General features: G+C 40.1%; 1 protein-coding gene across 2 annotated transcripts in view; it reads right to left on the reverse strand.

Annotated features, from left to right (window-relative positions):
- LOC124518218 (E3 ubiquitin-protein ligase RNF185) overlaps nucleotides 1–16,542 on the reverse strand; it is a 100,817-nt gene extending 84,275 nt beyond the window's left edge. The window contains exon 1 of one of the 2 annotated variants that reach the window (XM_047088077.1): nucleotides 16,426–16,533. The gene's annotated coding sequence lies outside the window, so the exon portion shown is untranslated. Of the gene's footprint in view, nucleotides 1–16,425 lie in introns of both variants that reach the window. The other variant, XM_047088081.1, reaches the window with a different exon arrangement.
- Between the last annotated feature and the right edge of the window lie 337 nt (nucleotides 16,543–16,879).

A 16,879-nucleotide genomic window follows, 5' to 3' on the forward strand; every position in this document is an offset into this window, starting at 1 on the left:
ACACTGAAGGTGTACTGCTTCTTTATATTCCCCACAGAGCTATGTAATCAGGTACTTGTTTAATTTGCTGAATGAATAAGTCACAACTTCCCTTTATGAATGATCATCATTCTTTGAAGGTATAGTAGGTGAAACATCAGAACCGTGTATGAGAAAATCCAGAATGTGACACACTTAGTTTGGTCCAGGCAAAATCCGATTTTCCATGAAAGTATTAAAATTAGGAGTCATGTTATATATGTTATCACCATGAATAATATCAGCTAACACTCAGTGCCATTTACATGAATTACCTCATTTAATCTTTATACCCTGCCTTTGAGGTAAACACCACTATACCATTGTTAGCATCCCCTGGGATGTTAGATTAAAACTTAGATTAGTTAAATCATTTAATCATGGTCACAGAGCCAGTCAGAGGCAAAGCTTCCCAACTCCCAAGCCAATGTGCTTAACAGTACCTCAGTGATCTGTTCGTACGTCTGTCTCCTTGAACCCAGACACAGCTTCCAGGTGCCTTACTCAGCACAGGGGCAGGTACCTCAAGGACACCTCATAAATGTGTGTGGGTTGATGGACCTGATGGCAAGGAGTACTTAGAACTATACAGCTCAATATGACTCAGTTTAGCCAATTGAAGTTGTAGAAATCAGTATCCTAAAAGAACAAGATATTCTTGGGGCTCCAGATATTCTGGGTGGCTCAGTTGGTTGAGTGTCCAACTTGGGCTCAGGTCATGATCTCTTGGTTCATGAGTTTGAGCCCCGCATCATGCTCTCTGCTGTCAGCATGGAGCCCACTTCAGATTCTCTCTCTCTTTCTCTCTCTTTGTACCTCCCCTGCTCACACTCTCTCTCAAAAATAAAAAACATTAAAAAAAAAAAAAAAAGACATTCTTCAGCAGTGTTTTTCAGAACTGGAAATGTTAACATAACTGTTTTAGACCCTTTTTTTTTTTAAGTTAAATATTGCCCAAACTCTTAAAGAAATGAAAAAAAAAAAAAAATCAGGAATTTGCACCAGAAAAAGGTTTGGGTTTTCCCAAATTGGTACCCACCTCTATTAGAGATAACTACTGACACAGAGGTTGAATTATTCACTGAACTTTCTATTTCTCACTCTAAGTCAGACACCTCCTAGAGCCACAAGCACAGTTCCTGACACAAAGTAAATGTCTGATGAATGCATATGAATGAATGATGAGGATCTGCCAATTTCAATTCAAACCAATATAATTGCATAAAATATTGTGTTAAAGCAAACATCTTCAGATTGGACAGATCTTAACTGAGGACTGTGGATTTCTAGGATAACACAGTGAAAGGAAGAATCTGGAGCCAGAGGACCTAGTCTGATGCTCAGCTCTGCCACTCACTAAGCCAGAGTCCTCACATGCAAATGGAATAATTGTATCTACCCTTCCTTTGTTATCAGAAAAAGTTTTCATTTTTTTTTTTAAAGTTTGTTTATTTGAGAGGGAGAGAGTTCAAGTGGGGGAGGAGCAGAGAGAGAGGAACAGAGTATCCAAAGGGTGCTCTGAACTGACAGCAGAGATCTTGATGTGGGGCTCGAACTCATGAACTGCAAGGATCATGACCTGAGCCAAAGTCATACACTTAACCAACTGAGCCACCCAGGCGCCCCCAGAAAAGTTTTCAAAATGAGACTTTTGCTTTTGTTTTCATGCAGTCAGTAAATCCTTGTTAATATAGATTCTATAAAATCTCATTAATTCAGATTTTACCTGAGGTTGAGCTAAAGAGTGCTAAAATATTCTGACAGTAGAATAAAAAGAAAATGAATGACAAGATTTAACTAATTAATGAGAAAACTTTTTTTTTTAATAAAATTTATTTTGAGGGAGGGAGAGGGAGAGAGAGAGAAAGAGAATGCGAGCAGGGGAGGGGCAGAGAGAGAGACAGAGAGAGAGAGAGAGAGGGAGGGAGAATCTCAAACAGGATCTGCGTGCTAGCGCAGAGCCTGACATGGGGCTCGAACTCAAGAAACATGAGATCATGACCTGAGCCAAAGTCAAGAGTCAGACACTTAACCGACTGAGCCACCCAGATGCCCCAAGGAGAAAACTTTCTAAGAACTTAAAAACATCCAGCTCAGGGGCGCCTGGGTGGCTCAGTTGGTTGAGCGTCCGACTTCAGCTCAGGTCATGATCTCGCAGTTTGTGAGTTCGAGCCCCGCGTCAGGCTCTGCGCTGACAGCTCAGAGCCTGAAGCCTGCTTCAGTTTCTGTGTCCCCCTTTCTCTCTCTGCCCCTTCCCCGCTCATACTCTCTCTCTCAAAAATGAACAAACATTAAAAAAATTTAAAAAAAATAATTAAAAAAAACCCCCAAAAACATCCAGCTCATACTTGACAAAGCAATAATCTCACTTCTCCATTCAAAGGGAGGTCCCAAGGAGGACCATCAGGAGAACATATATAAGATAAAACAACTATGGTTTAAGATAATAAAACCAAAATGACATCATTTTGAATAATATGTAAGATTGACTTCTACAAATCAGATTTGTGTCCTGAGCCACCTGACATTAATTGTCAGAGCAGTTTGGGAAACATTTGGAGAATGGCCAAGAACTATGCTCAATGAAATACTGAGCAATATTGAGCAATTAAATATAAATCAGACAAAGTCTGGTTCCTGTCCTCAAGAAGTCTATAGTCTAGTGAGAATTTAACTGACATTAAAGAAAAAAAAAAAGCATCTCACACTGAAAACCCACTCTGCAGAGATGGCAGTAAGTAAAGACAAGTAATTTTCCTGGGCTTTTGCCCAGTATCCACTCCCATATTCAGAGAGCTGTCCATCTTTAAAAACTCCCTCCATGCCTATTCCACAAGGCACTTCTGAGGAGCAACTGAGAGCATGGATATTAAATAATCAGGTGCTATAGAGACTACCAGGGGAGTCAACCTGGTCCCAGGGTGGAATGGCCAGCCAGACTCCTAGGCCATTTCCACAGAAACAGGCATAGCCTACTGCTTCTGATTTCTGTGTGTCCTTATGCCAGCTGGGGGACAAAGGAGCCACCATTCAGTTATGTCATGTTCCCACTGCTCAATGGAGATGGATTTATGACATCCTAGCTGATGTGAAGAGTAGAAAAGTAGGGTCCATGATAGCTATGTGGCAGTTCAGGCCACTTCTGAGAATCTTAAGCCAAAACCCACTTGGTAGCTTTTTACATGCTTTAAATACTACATTTCTGGCAGTGATTACTTGGTTAACACATCAATGGCACAAGCAAAGAAGAAAAAATAGACAGATTTCATGAAAATTTAAAAATTTTGTGCATCAAAGACACTATCTAAACAGAGTAAAAAGGCAACTTACAGAATGGGAGAAAATATTTGCAAATCATATATCTGAGAAATCAGTATCCAGAATATATAGAAAATTCCTAAAACTCAACAATCCCTTTCAAAGAAGGACAAAGGACTTGAATAGACATTTCTCCAAAAATACACAAGTGACCAAAAACAACATGCAAAAATGCTTAACATCACTAATTAGAAAAATCCAAGGGGCACTTAGGTGGCTCAGTTGGTTGAGCGACCAACTCTCAATTTTGGTTCAGGTCACGAACCCAGGGTTATGGGATTGAGCCCTGCATCAGGCTCCATGCTTAGCCTGAAGTCTGCTTGGAATTCTCTCTCCTCCCTCTCTGCACCTCCCCCTCTCACACTCATGCACGTGCTCTCTCTCTCAAAAAACAAAAACGCATATATATATATATATCCATGTATATACGTGTATATATATATATATATATCCATATATATATATATATCCATATGGATATATATATAAGAAAAATCTAAATCAAAACTATGAAATACTACTTCATACCAATTAGGATAGCTACTATTAAAAAAAACAAAAACAAATATATAAAACAAAAATATATATAAATATATATATAACAAAAACAAATATATATAAATATATATATATAACAAATATATATATAACAAATATATATATATAACAAAAACAAATATATAAAACAAAAATAAATATATCCATATGGATATATATATAAGAAAAATCTAAATCAAAACTATGAAATACTACTTCATACCAATTAGGATAGCTACTATTAAAAAAAACAAAAACAAAACAAAAAATCCACCAAACAGAAAATAACAAGTGTTGGTGAGGAGGTGGGAGAAATTGAAACCTTTGTGCACTTTAGGTTGGAAAGTATAATGGCACAGCTGCTATGGAAAACACTATGGCAGTTCCTCAAAAAGTTAACAATAGGGTTAGCAATTATGCTTCTGGGTATATATATCCAAAAGAACTGAAAGCAGGGTCTTGAAGAGGTATTTGTACACCCATGTTCCTATCTGCATTATTCCCAATAGCTAAAACATGAAAGCAACCCACGTTTCCATCCACACATAAATAAATGGATAAACACAATGTGGTATACGCATACCATGGAGCATTATTCAGCCCTAAAAAGGAAGAAAATTCTGATACACACTACAACATGGATGAACCTTGAGCACATTATGCTAAGTGAAATAAACCAGTAGCAAAAAGACAAATACTGTAGTACTCCACTTATGTAAAAAATTTTTTAATGTTTTTTTTGAGAGACAGAGAGAGACAGAGTGCAAGCGAGGGACGGGTATAGAGAGAGGGAGACACAGAATCTGAAGCAGGATCCAGGCTCTGAGATGTCAGCACAGAGCCAGACAAGGGGCTTGAACTCACAGAGTGTGAGATCATGACCTGAGCTGAAGTTGGATGCTTAACCGACTGAGCCACCCAGGTGCCCCTGTAGTACTCCACTTATATGAGGTACTTAGAGTAGTCAAAATCATGGAGACAGAAAGAATTGTGGTTGCCAGGCATAGGTGAGAAAAGGGACTGACAAGCTACTGCTTAATGGGAATAGAGTTCCAGTTTTGCAAAATGAAGAATTCTGGAGATGGATAATGGCTGCACCACAATATGAATGTACTTAATACCACTGAACTATACACTTAAAAATGGTTGAGATGATAAATTTTATGTTATGTGTATTTTACTACAATAAACAAAACTGGAGGGGCGCCTGGGTGGCTCAGTCAGTTAAGCATCTGACTTCGGCTCAGGTCATTATCTTGTGGTTCGTGGGTTAGGTTCCCATGTTGGGTTCTGTGCTGACAGCTCAGACCCTGTAGCCTGCTTTGGATTCTGTGTCTCCCCATCTCTTTGCCCCTCCCCCACTCACACTCTGTCTCTCTCTCAATCTCTCAAAAATAAACATCAAAAAAAAGGTGGAAAAAAGATCCCTATATTTCCACAAAAGGTAATTTATTATACGATTCCCTTAACAGAAAATGCTACAATAGGGGTGCCTGGCTGGCTCAGTTGGTGGAGCATGACTTTTGATCTCAGGGTCGTGAACTCAAGCCCCATGATGGGTGTGGAGCCTACTTTAAAAAAATAAAATACGGGGCGCCTGGGTGGCGCAGTCGGTTAAGCGTCCGACTTCAGCCAGGTCACGATCTCGCGGTCCGTGAGTTCGAGCCCCGCGTCAGGCTCTGGGCTGATGGCTCAGAGCCTGGAGCCTGTTTCCGATTCTGTGTCTCCCTCTCTCTCTGCCCCTCCCCCGTTCATGCTCTGTCTCTCTCTGTCCCAAAAATAAATAAACGTTGAAAAAAAAAATTAAAAAAAAAATAAAATAAAATAAAAATGGGTGAATACTGTCTTTAAAAAAAAAGAGAAAATATCTACAGAAGACAAATTCATAGAGACTAGAGTGGATTAGAAGTTACCAGGAACTAGGATGAGGGGCAAATGGAAGGTTATTGTTTAATGGGTATAGAGTTTCTGTTTGGGGTAATGATAAAGTTTTGGAAAGATAGTGATGATGGTTGCACAACATCGTGAATGTACTTAAATGCCACTGAATTGTACACTCAAAAATGGTTTTAAAATAGCAAATTCTGTGATGTATATTTTACCACAATAAAAGTTTTTAAAAAATAATCTGGGCTCCTTATTAGAAAGAAAACCATATTTCCACTCACTAAAAACATGCTGATTAATTGTTGTATATATCATTATCTATACAATAAGATTTACTGACTTATTAAATAAATGAATGGTTAAGTAAATGTATCAGAAGCAATGCTTACCGAAAAGGCTGGCAAAAGCATGGGGACATTAACATTACAATGCTAACAGGAAAAAGCAAGCTATAGAACTATGTGCAGTGAATGATTCTAACCACTAAAAATGTACACTGTGGAGGAGAAACAAGGAAATAAAGCAACTGTAACAAATGCTCTCTTCAGATAAGGAGCTAGAGATAATGGGGGGTGGGAAGAGAGGGAAGTTTCTCTGTAGTTTCCAAAATGTCTAAAATGAGTATATATTACTTTAACAATTAAACTTACTGTTTTGTGTCCCTCACCCAAAACAGTTTTAACCTAGAACTTCCTGATTGTTTCTAAAAACAAGTCCCGATGTTATTTGTCCTTTTTAAGGTACCGTGATACCAATTAATAAGGGAAATAGGGCTTACTAAAAAACAAAATGTGGAGAATTTATTTAGGTTGAAAGAAACCTCTGTATTTCATACAGTCCTAACTCCTTGTTAAATAACCCTCACTTCTTTGCATAATAGCTCCAACCTGAGGCTGGACACTGGACAAAGAAAAATTTAATGGTGGTCAGCAGACACCCCCCACCCCCTGCTAACACCTGCAAAGATACCTCTCTAGGACCTCCTGACACAACACTGCATAATTCACTGTACAAAGTACAAAAAGACTGGTTTGAAGAAGTATTAAATAGGGGCGCCTGGGTGGCGCAGTCGGTTAAGCGTCCGACTTCAGCCAGGTCACGATCTCGCGGTCCGTGAGTTCGAGCCCCGCGTCGGGCTCTGGGCTGATGGCTCGGAGCCTGGAGCCTGTTTCCGATTCTGTGTCTCCCTCTCTCTCTGCCCCTCCCCCGTTCATGCTCTGTCTCTCTCTGTCCCAAAAATAAATAAACGTTGAAAAAAAAAAATTTTAAAAAAAAATAAAAAAAAAATAAAAAAAAAAAGAAGTATTAAATAGAACTTATTATCAACACATTATCAATGTAGCTGATTACCAAGTCTAATCTAATCAATACAATATTTCTTTTGACCTAGCTGGTCATGTCCTTTAATTTCCCTATTTTATCATCTGCCTAACTGCACTTCTCTCCACCACATTATTATTAAGAGTATGCATGGGGCACCTGGGTGGCTCAGTCGGTTAAGCCTCAGACTTCGGCTCAGGTCATGGTCTTGCGGTTCATGAGTTCAAGCCCCACATCCCCACTGGAGCTTGTTTTGGATTCTGAGTCTCCCTGTCTCTCTCTCTGCCCTCCCTCCCTTGCTCACACTCTGTCTCTCTCAAAAATGAACATAAAAAAAATTTTTTTAAAGAGTATGTTTAATATCTCCAGAGATAATTTGTCTAGTACCTACTCCAGCGACTTGCTTCTCTAAGCTTTTCCCTAAGATCTTGTTTTCTACCCAACTTCACCAACCCACTTCTGTGGCCATTCTCTAAAATTTGTCATTAACTATTACTGGACTTTTTTTTTTTTTAACGTTTATTCATTATTGAGAGACAGAGCAAGACAGAACATGAGTATGGGAGGGGCAGAGAGAGGAGGAGACACAGAATCTGAAGCAGGCTCCAGGCTCTGAGCAAGCAGTCAGCACAGAGCCTGATGTGGGGCTCGAACTCACACACGAGATCATGACCTGAGCCAAAGTCGGATGCTTAACCGACTGGGCCACCCAGGTGCCCCAACTATTACTGGACTTTTAAAACATGTATTTCAGGGGCACCTGGCTGGCTCAGTCGGTAGTGCATACAACTCTTGATTTCTTGATTTCATAAGTTCAAGCCCCGTGTTGGGCATAGAGCCCACTTAATTAAAAACAACAAAACATGTATTTCAGTAGTTTCATCATCTGACCACCACTTTCTAAATTCCAGCAAATTTCCTCCTCCTACTATTCAGTTTGATAAAACTTCAAATAACTGGGATGGCCAGTTCATTAACTTTACCCCTTTTTTACTGTATATCAAGACTCTTCAAGTCCTTACTTCCCTTTTATCTCATTTAGATCTCATGGTCCATCCTTTTATCCATATGCATACCTCCATAATTTCCTTCCTCTCCCTTAGTTTCCATCAAATAACTTACTTTAAAAAATGCAAACCTAAAATGTAAACCTAAAAAACAAACAAAAAAACCAAAAACCAAAAAACCAAAAAAAACCCCCAAAAAACCCAAAACAACAACAACAAAATGTAAACCACCTAAAATCATTGTTGCACTATATGCTAACTTGGAAATGAATTACAGAAAAAATAAATAAATAAAAATTAGAAATAAACTTTATTATCACAACCATTAAAAAAAATGTAAACCAGCAAAATAATGCCTTCCTACTTATTGATACATTAAAAAAACTGAATATGTCCACACAAGGAAGAAGGAGATTTGGTGCAAATCACTTTACCGTGAATTTATGACCTCAAAAGACCCCTTGCAATTTCCAGCAATCCTTCCATAGTTTCAGAGTCAATCTAACTTATCAGTCTGTGAGGGCTGTTTCATAACTTTTTACTCCTTCAATTACAAATGGCCCCTACCTTCTCTTCACCTTCACTAATGACCATCCTTATTATTTCACTGAAAAAAATAAAAACACAATCTGCCTTATCTTCCTACTTCCAAATAGGACAACCTGGCTGTCTGTAGGCTTATATTCTTTTTTCTCTCTTTATTACCATGCATGAACTATCTCTGCTCTTAACTAAGGCCAAAGTTTCCATCCATACCATGGATTACATTTCCTCTCACCTGTTCAAGATATTTGCTCCCCAGAATATGCTTTTTTCCTTGCATCTTCAAAGTTTGGCCCTTGGCTAAATCTTTTCTTATTTCTAAATCAGTAAGAAAGATCTGTGCTATCTATACTGTAATGTCTCCCATTTAAATTTCTACATACTCTATTAAAATACTGTTAAATTGAGTGAATGACTAAATTAATGTTTTTCAGGAATATGCCTCTATTTGGTTCCTAATTGTGAGGATAACCATATCTCATTCCTCATCCCCCAGTTCTTCCACTCTCCTTTCACAGACCAACTAATCTCTGGAAAAGGAAACATATAGTTTCTAAACTTTCAGTCCTCTAATGCTAGGAAAGCTCCTAATATGGTATTAAGCCTGAAGTAAAGAAGGAATAGTGCATATTAGTCTTCTTGAACGGTCCCCTTTTAGTTGAATGTAAAGATTTTGCATTTTGGACTATATTTTTTTATTATGGGCACAAATTCTACCAACAAATAAAATGCCTGAGGATAACATAGACAATCCTTGCTTGGCACAGTAGTGCACACAATAAAAATGCAAGCTGAAGCTATAAAAAATGATCACAATAATAAATGGGAAAAAAATCACAATTGTCCATGAATTTAAAAATTTTTATCACATTAAAAACACTCTTACTATTGGTACACATGTACAGTGAGGTGAAAAAGTAAAATTAATACTCATTTAGTTTACTGTAGCAAAATATTAGAAGCATTGAAAATTAAAATTTTTTTCTTTGTAAAAACTTGTATTTTTGAAAATATTTTTAAAGTTTATTTATTTTAAAGTTTATTTATTTTGAAAGAGAGAGAGAGCAAATAGGGCAAGGGGCAGAGAGAGGAGAGAGAATCCCAAGCAGGCACCATACTGTGAGCACAGAGCTTGATGTGGGGCTCAATCCTACGTACCATGAGATCATGGCCTGAGCCAAAATCGATACTTAACTGACTGAGCCACCCAGGTGCCCCTATTTTATTCTGAGAGAGAGAGGGCATGCACACACATGGGAGGGACAGAAAGAGGGAGAGACAGAGAATCCCAAGCAGGCTCCACACTGTTAGCATGGAGCCCAATGTGGGGCTCGAACTCACAAAGTACGAGATCATGACCTGAGCCAAAATTAGAGTCGGACACTTAACTGAGCCACCCAGGTGCCCCATCTTGTAAAAACTTTTTCAAAATTATTGTTTTATTCTTAATTATATGTTTAAGATGATCTGGTTATATAGCCAAATGCTTTGGGGTCAAAAGAGGCATAGGTGCACTGGTAGCTCTGCCACCAATATCACAAGTCCAGGGTATCCCAAACTGCCACTGACTCCTCTACTCCCTGTCTGTGACCAGACAACCATGAGAGTAGCTCCCAGGTGGCAGGATCTCCTAGTGGTCTTATCATATTTTGAATAATACTGTAGGACCTCTTTTACTTGACCATGGCCACCCCAGCTCTGCAAGATCAGCAGGAGTAGTTGGGGTTGAACAAGCTCTGAATGGTCAGCAGTTTCAAAGGAGCAATTACTCTGTGCTTCAGCATGTCCAAATCCAACTCCATTCAGATCAGGGCGTTATTGGCATTGCCTCAGAGTTTGCAGTTCAGCTCACTCTACGTTACTTCAAGGGGCTTCAAGGAATCTGCAAAGTCTTTGAATACTTACATGCAAAATTGTGCATGGTGACAAATTACGCAATTACAAAATGGGCAAAGGATCTGAAAAGACATTTCACTAAAGAAGATACACAGATGGCCAATATGCACATGAAAAGATGTTCAAGTCATTAGAAAAATGAAAATAAAATCTTCAACGAGATGCCACTTCACAACCACTAGGGTGGATGTAACAACAACAACAACAACAACAACAACAACAACAAAGGACAAGAAAATTGTTGAAGAGGATGTGGAGAAAATGGAACCCTCACATATTGCTAATGAGAATATAAAATGGTGCAGCTGCTATGGAAAACAGTTTGGCAGTTTCTCAAAAAGTTAAATATAGAGTTGCCATATGATCCAGCAATTCCACTCCCAGGTATACACATCTAGGAGAACTGAAATTATGTTCAAATGAAAATTTGTACATGAATGTGCAGCGTTGGTCATAATAACCAAAAGGAAGAAACAACCTAAATGTTAATTAATTGATGAATGGATAAACAAAATGTGGTATAACCATAGAACAAAATATTACTCATTAATAAAAAGTAAAGAAGTACTGATATAAAACACAACATGGATGAACCTTATGAAAACATTATGCTTAATCAAAGAAGCCAGACACAAAAGGCCACATATTGTAAAAAGGTCACATACTGTGTGAATCTATACTAATGGTTGCCAGGGGTGGGAAGAGGGGAAAATAAGGAGTGATTGTTACATGTACAGGTTTTCTTTTGGGAGACATGAAAACACTCTGGGTTTAAAATAGTTGTGATTGGGGCGCCTGGGTGGCGCAGTCGGTTAAGCGTCCGACTTCAGCCAGGTCACGATCTCGCGGTCCGTGAGTTCGAGCCCCGCGTCAGGCTCTGGGCTGATGGCTCAGAGCCTGGAGCCTGTTTCCGATTCTGTGTCTCCCTCTCTCTCTGCCCCTCCCCCGTTCATGCTCTGTCTCTCTCTGTCCCAAAAATAAACAAACGTTGAAAAAATAAAATAAAATAAAATAGTTGTGATGGTTGCACAACCTTGTGAACATACTAAAAACTACTGAACTCTTTAAAATGGTGAATTTTATGGGGCACCTGGGTGCCTCAGTAGGTTAAACGTCTGACTCTTGATTTCAGCTCAGTCATGGTCTCACAGTTGTGAGATCCAGCCCTGTGTTGGGTTCTGCACTATCAGTACAGAGTCTGCCTGGGATTCTCTCTCCCTCTCTCTCTCCTCCCCCACTCTCACATGCACATTCTCTCTCTCTCTCTCTCTCTCTCTCTCTCAAAATAAATAAATAAACACTTAAAATGGTGGATTTTATAATGTATTAATTCTGTTTCAGAGTTAATTGAAAGACATTCTACAAAATAATTGGCCAGTCCTCTTCAAAAGTTTATCGTCATGAAAGACAAAAAAAAGACTGAGGAACTGTCTCAGATTGTTAGATATTAAGAAGCCTTGACAACTTGGGAATGCAAACTGGTGCAGCCACTCTGGAAAACAGTATGGAGGTTCCTCAAAAAATTAAAAATAGAACTACCCTATGACCCAGCAATTGCACTACTAGATATTTATCCAAGGGATACAGGTATGCTGTTTCAAAGGGGTACATGTACCCCAATGTTTACAGCAGCACCTAAGCCAAAGTACAGAACGAGCCCAAATGTCAATCAACGGATGAATGGATAAAGAAGATGTGGTATATATATACAATGGAGTATTATCCGGCAATCAAAAAGAATGAAATCTTGCCATGGATGGAACTAGAGGGTATTATGCTAAGCAAAATTAATCGGAGAAAGACAAATATTATATGACTTCAATCACATGAGGACTTTTAAGATACAAAACAGATGGACATACAGGAAGGGAAGCAAAAATAATATAAAAACAGGGAAGGAGACAAAACATAAGAGACTCTTAAATATGGAGAACAAACAGAGGGTTGCAGGAGGGGTTGAGGGAGGGGGGGACAGGCTAAATGGGTAAGGGGCATTAAGGAATCTACTCCTGAAATCTCTGTTGCACCATATGCTAACTAACTTGGATACAAATTAAAAAAAAAAAAAAAAAGAAGAAGACTTGACAACTAAATGCAATGTGGGAAACTGGATTGGGTACTGGAACAGAAAAAGGACATTAGTAGGACAAATGGCTAAATCTGAATAAAGTCTACAGATTCGTTAGTAGTACTGAATTAATGTTAAATTTCTTATTTAGATATTTTAAACACAGTTTTGTAAAATGTTAACGTCAGGGAAAATTGAGTGAGAAGTATACAAGAAGTTTGTGTATTATTTTTCCAAGTCTAAAATTATTTCAAAATAAAAAAGTTGAAAAAATGGGGGTGCCTGGGTGGCTCAGTCAGTTGAGTGTCTGACTTCAGCTCAGGTCATGATCTTATGGTTCGTGGGTTCAAGCCCCACGTCAGGCTCTGTGCTCAGAGCCTGGAGCCTGCTTTGGATTCTGTGCCTCCCCCTCTTTGCCCCTCCCCCACTCACACTGTGTCTCTCTCTCTCTTTCAAAAATAAATAAATATTTAAAAAAAATTTTTTTAAGTTAAAAAAATTAACACGGTGTAAGTCAGGGACTAGCAAATTTTTTCTGTAAATGCCATATAATAAATATTTTAGACTTTGTGAACCATATGGTCTATGGGCAACTACTCAACTCTTCTGCCAAAGACAATCTGTAAATTAATGGGTGTGGCTGTGTTCCAATAAAATGTTATAGTTTTAATTTTCCTTTAATTTTCACATATCACAAAATGTCCTTCTTCTTTTTTTTAATGTTTATTTTTGAGAGAAAGAGGGAGAGTGTGAGTGGGGGAGGGGCAGAGAGGGGGAGACAGAGAATCAGAAGTGGGTTCCACTCTGATAGCAGAGAGCCTTGAGTGGGACTCGAACTCACGAACTGGGAGACCATGACCTGAGCCAAAGTCAGACACTTGATCAGTTCAGCCACCCAGGTGCCCTAAAAATATTCTTTGGATTTATTCTCCACCATTTAAAAATGTAAACTTCATCCCTACCTCACATGCCATCCAAAAACAGACAATGGAGCAAGATTTGGCCCATAGGCCATAAAACGCAGACTCTCTAGGTCAGAATTTGCCAAAGTTAGGGGCACCTGGCTGGCTCACTCGGAAGAGCATGAAACTCTTGATCTTGGGGTCATGAGTTCAAGCCCCATGTTGGGTGTAGAGATTACTTAAATAAACTTAAAAAAAAAAGTATTTGCCAATGTGTGCTTCAATTAAAAAAAAACAGTGTTTTAGGGGTGTCTGAGTGACTCAGTCAGTTGAGCATCTGACTTTGGCTCAGGTCATGATTTCACAGTTCATGGGTTCGAGGGTTTGTGCTGACAGCAAGAAGCCTGCTTTAGATTCTCTGTCTCCCTCTCTCTCTGCTCCTCCTGGGCGTGCGCACTCTCTCTCAAAAATAAATAAACAGTAAAAAAAAAAAAAGTGCTTTACATCAATTAAGTTTGGCAACAGTACATTAAACAAGATTAGACATGTTTCTTTATTACAGGATATCTCAGTGCCTTTAATGTGGTACTATACACTGAGAAGTTCCAAGAAAAGATAATGATATACAGCATTTTCCAAATTTATTTTTACTATAGAACACTTTTTTTCAGAGGCATGTCTTAAGACTAGTGGCCTGAAGAACACACTTTGGAAATGCCAATTTAGGTGCTTTTTGAAAAGGAAATGTTCAGATTAAGAAGTGTTAAAGACATCACCAAATTACAATCATTTTACCCACCACCTGGATAATATCTGAAAAAGCATTCACATCCTTTTTGTTTAATCCTAGGAAACACAAGCAAAGCAGGAAGGTGAACACAAGCAGGAAGTCTTGGCTCAAACCCAAACTATTTTGGGGGGTGGAAAGGATGTGAGCAGAATTGGGTCATAATATGGAATCTTTGTTCCACAGGGCAATGTAAGCATTCCTACAGGTTTTGAAAAAGTTATCTGCTTGGAGTTTTCCTATCCACAGAATAGGAACTTTGACATTTGATTAGAAAGCTGAAAGATATGCTAGGGGCATTATCTGTAGTTTATGTTAGTGAGGATGAACTGGCAAGTCATGTCCCTAAGAGGACTGGTTTTAAATGCTGGATGAAAAGTTGGCTGACAGATTGCAAAAATTCTCTCATTAGACACAACAGCTATACAACACATTGCTGGAGAGAGGATTAAAGAGGGATTTACATCCCAGGGAGGAAAGGCTGGCCTGAACAACCCTGAGGGGCCCTTCTGATCAAGGGTCCTCAATTCCATGATCTTCAAAGAGTTCACTGGCTTCTACTGATCAAACACAAAGTCTTTAGCAGCATTTCCAAGTTATTCTAAGAACATAAGCTACAAACCAATAGGGTGGGGAATCTCCTTAGTTATTCAACAATAATGGGCCATTCCAAAGTCCTTGAAAAGAAGGATAGTGCACAGGACAACCAGGAACAGACTGCATTAATTCAAACCCACTGGCCTTCTAGAAAATGTAGGCTGGTAGGGATGGAGGTGTCAAGAAGAGAGGCCAGAAAAAAGAAGTCAATCAGCACCAGAAAGATTCAAAATAGTTATTCAGAATCACACATTTCAAATTGCAAAAGACTGCCATCTAATACCTATATACCTCCTTCAACAGGGAGTTCATTACCTTTGAAGGCAATCCATTCCATTGCTGGTCATCTCTGACCAGCATTAAGTTCTTCTATGAAGTCAAAACCTTCTCTTCCTGTAGAATCCACTTATTGGTCCTAGTCTGCCTCTTTCAACCCCAAAGATAAAGTGGAAGCGCTCTTAACCATAACAATTCCCTGCCCCCCCCCCCCCTTAAAGACAGTTTCCTTCCACTGCTCTCTTTTCTGGGCTAAACATCCCATCTTTCAAAGATCCGGAACCGGCTCCAGCTGCTTCAAACCAAAGAATGGATAACTAGTTCCCACAGCAGGAAAGCACTTAAAATCAGTGGGCTTCAAACATCAGTATGTACAGAACCCCTGAGGTGTACGTTCAAAACGCAGTTTCCCAGGTTCCAACCCAGATTCTAATTCAGAGGTCTTATCTGAGTCTGAATGCAGAGGAATGCATTCAGAGTCTGAATGCAGGTAACCTGCATTGTAAAGCATGTTCCCAGGGCATTTCAAAGCAGTGTAAGAACCATATTTTGACAAACACTGCCCTGTTTTACAAATGAGGAAACTGAGGGGCGCCTGGGTGGCTCAGTTGGTTGAGTGTCTGACTCAGATCATGATCTCGTGCGGTTCCTGAGTTCGAGCCCCGCGTCGGGCTCTGTGCTGACAGCTCAGAGCCTAGAGCCTGCTTCAGATTCTGTGTCCCCCTCTCTCTCCACCCCACCCCTGCTTGTGCTCTGTCTCTGTCTTTAAAAAATGAATAAACATTAAAAAAAATGAGGAAACTGAGGCCCAATAAAGGGAATGGATTGGGTCCATAGCGCACAATTAGTTAAAGTGGCGAAGTCTCTAATCGGCTCCCTTACTGCCAAGCCCAACTCTGTCCCCCACGATTCCCGGCCTTGGCCTCTCCACTCGAGGTAAAATCATTACAAGCACATCCATCTGAGAGAGGCGGCCTCAGGCCAGAGCCAAAGAGTTAGAATGAGTCCCTGCCTGGAAAGGAGAGCTTGTGGGAGCCATTTCCCTTCTCGTGGCCTCAGTTTCCCAAACTGTAATCACAGGACGGTAGAACACAACGCCAGCTCGAGCTCTCTTCTGGGGCGGAGGGCGCGGGGCAGAGCCGAGGTTGTTGTCTCTGCGCCGCTCGGGCAGGTGTCTCAACCCGTGGGCCCGGTAAAGGCAGAAACCCTGCCCGCGTCTCTCAACCTCGACGGCCCGTACGCTGACACCCTAGCCCATCATGTACCTACCTCTATTCAATTAATGCCTCTGAGGACACCCCAGCGTATCCATCCGTCGTCCGCCCGGCCAGTCGGTCCCTTCAGGCTGTCGGATAAAACCTACAATTCCCTCCTACGCGGACTCCGGTCACCTGACACAGGGCCGCCCCTCTCCGAGGGACTTCCGGCTACAACCGGAAGAGGTTGGTCCGCAGCGCTGTTCTCCGCCCCAGTCGGCTCTAAGGTTCCGCCTGAGGGCAGGAAGCGGAGAAACAGAGACCGGCCGCCTTTCAAAGAACCTGAGTCCGGGCAGGGAAAGTACCAGATAAGCTTGAAACATCTTGTTACACCAGAATGTAAGGATAATGGGCATCAGAATGATGGGAGCATGTCAAAGGACACGGGAGCTAACTTGAAGGAGCTACCACTGGCTCCTTCACACACAAACTGGCTGTTTGAGCATCAAAGTAACATGTTAGTGACA

Source organism: Lynx rufus, unplaced genomic scaffold, assembly GCF_022079265.1.
Source record: "Lynx rufus isolate CCGP_SWC_20201006 ecotype Redwood Valley unplaced genomic scaffold, mLynRuf1.p SCAF_24, whole genome shotgun sequence".
NCBI lineage: Eukaryota > Metazoa > Chordata > Mammalia > Carnivora > Felidae > Lynx > Lynx rufus.